Source organism: Lepidothrix coronata, unplaced genomic scaffold (genome assembly GCF_001604755.1).
Source record: "Lepidothrix coronata isolate B3197 unplaced genomic scaffold, Lepidothrix_coronata-1.0 Scaffold40, whole genome shotgun sequence".
In the NCBI taxonomy this organism is placed as follows: domain Eukaryota; kingdom Metazoa; phylum Chordata; class Aves; order Passeriformes; family Pipridae; genus Lepidothrix; species Lepidothrix coronata.
The window spans coordinates 4,198,516-4,201,065 of NW_016690220.1; positions in this window are offsets into that span (position 1 = coordinate 4,198,516).

Here is a 2,550-nt window from a genome sequence, read left to right on the forward strand (position 1 = left end):
GCCTGTTAGTTAAACACAGCTGAAAGCATGTAATAATACACCTTCCTGGGTCTGAAAAATCTCAATGTATTTATAAAGAATTAAAAGCTGATGGATTCTTTTAACTCAATTAGAAAACTGACTAGAAAGTAATGTAATAAATAGAATTTAGGCATCATAAATTAAGGAAAACATCTCCACTTCCATGGATCTAACTTTAAATATGTTGTTGAAACTAAAAGGATCAAAAAAAAGGAAAATTTTACTTTTTATTATTTTGTAAGCTATGAACCTTTACTTTTCTCAGGGAGATTAAAATGTACTTTCACATTTTCTAAGACTTTAAAAAATATGATTGTAAATAAGCATTCAAAAACATGAAATTAGTGTATTTACAATGACATATAGGTACCATTATTCTAAAGGAATTTTACTCAAGTTTCACTCAGACACATTAATAACTGTTAGTTATACTTAATTTATTTTTATCAAGTTCTTCTGCAGGTGCAGTTGCATTTGTTAGTGGTGGAAAGTGGTGAGTATGACTAGGAGTATCTATAGGAGATACTTGCAGTTTGTACGAATAGGTTAAATTCCTTTTACATAGTGATAACAAAACAATCATAGTCTCATAACATTAAGTTTAAAGCCCAATAAAGACTATTTAATCATCTGACTTCTCATATATCACATCCCTTTAAACTTTTTTTTCAGTTACACCTATAATGAATTCAAACAATCATGCTTTAAAAAACATATCTACAAGAAAGACCTGAAGAGATATGTTGGGTGGATCATTCCTTACTTATGCTAGTGCAAGCCAGGAGGAAAGCAGGACTATGAAGGGCAGGCAGCCAGCTGTGAGGGAGAGGGAAACCAAGAACAGCACCGATGGCTGCCTCTGCTGGGGATTCTATTTTATTTCTATCACCAAAGCCATTCCAATTCTACCACATTACTTTACAATTAATTGACCTCAACTTTAAACCTTTCTGCCAAAGTTCTCATTTAAATTATTTCTGAATTCAACTCAGTCATTCTCTATTCTTTCCTTTTTTCAGGGTAGAGGTCTTCCAGATCTGTGAAATTTAGCTGGTATTCCGGGAAAGATCCAGAGAGATTAATTACAAATTAATACAATTGGGCTATGAGTGCAATAGGATAGCTTTAAAAAATACCCAATCAAATACCTTTTGTGCTCATGTCATTTAGGTTGGATTATGTATAATGTTTATTCCTGATAGACATTTTATTCATTTACTAATGGATTAGGAAGTAGTTCATCATTCATAAAAAACGCAAATACAATGCCCCACTTGCTTAAAAGTATAGAGCAAAATAATATTTATTGGACATTTGTTTGTTTTCTACATCACTACTGACACCACTGTGAGGGAATGTTTACAATTCCCAATCTAATGCTCTTGCATTACTACAGTAATGTAGTTCTTGTACCATAATTGCTCAGTTACGGCAGCTAGATATGTTCTACAAATTTGAGGTACTCTACAAAGAAGTTATCTGCAAGTATGGGTTAATTACTTGAATTGATAGTCAGAAGTATTCTGGTGCAAAAAGAATAATACATGATAATATAACCATAGCAGAAGGTCATAATGACGGCTCAGCTCCCTGTCATTCAGAAAGGGAAAAGGTGACCAAATGTAGTATTTTTTTTTTGAAAAAGAGTACCCACAGCAACCTTCTCTCATTTCACCACTTTGAAGAGTTAACTTTTTTCTCCTGCTTACTGGAGTGATGACATGTCCTACCAATAGACAAGATGGGTTCAGAAGCAGCACAATATTTTAATAATGCAAATAAGGCACTTTTTATTTTATAACTATTTTTACCTATCAATTCTCATACAACTTTTCTTTCCTTTTTGCTTTCAAAAATAATTTGTTAAGACAACTTTAGGTCATGGTTTCTCATTGTGTGAATATGGTGAACTAGGTAGTTTGCAAATGTGTGTCAGGTTGTAGGCCTTAGAGTTTAAAACTGCTAATATTAAACATCTTGCTGAATACATGAGTCCACATGCTTCGTCGGATCTATTCACCACATAGGATGATGAAAAAAGACAACAGAGAAAAAGCTATTAGTTCAGTAAGAGGAATCAAGGATGTACTTGTCCTTATAAAGAGGAACAGCAGCAGCTAATGAGTTATGATAGCTGATAAAAGCAATTGGTGACCAGAGCTGATCTCCACGTGAGAAATTTGCACTGATGTCAGGATAGTCAGAGAAATAAGGGGACAAAGGTAATCTTTTTGCCCTCAACAAAGAAAAGACAGCATAACAAAGTGTTATTACAATCATAACATCTTCCAGATTCTGCCTAAGAACAAAGTCCTTGTCCAGATGATGAAGGATCACATGAAGTTAAAGGGCGGATTCAGAGAGAAGAAAGGCGCATATGACCTAATCACAACCATGTGTAACATCACTGATAAAAGGAGAACAGTGCAATCCTGCATTGATCATGCATTCAGCTCCTCAAAAAAATTTTGACACCATCTGACTTGACCAGTTCTAGCTTTCCAGATGTAGGAACTAACCCATCTCATT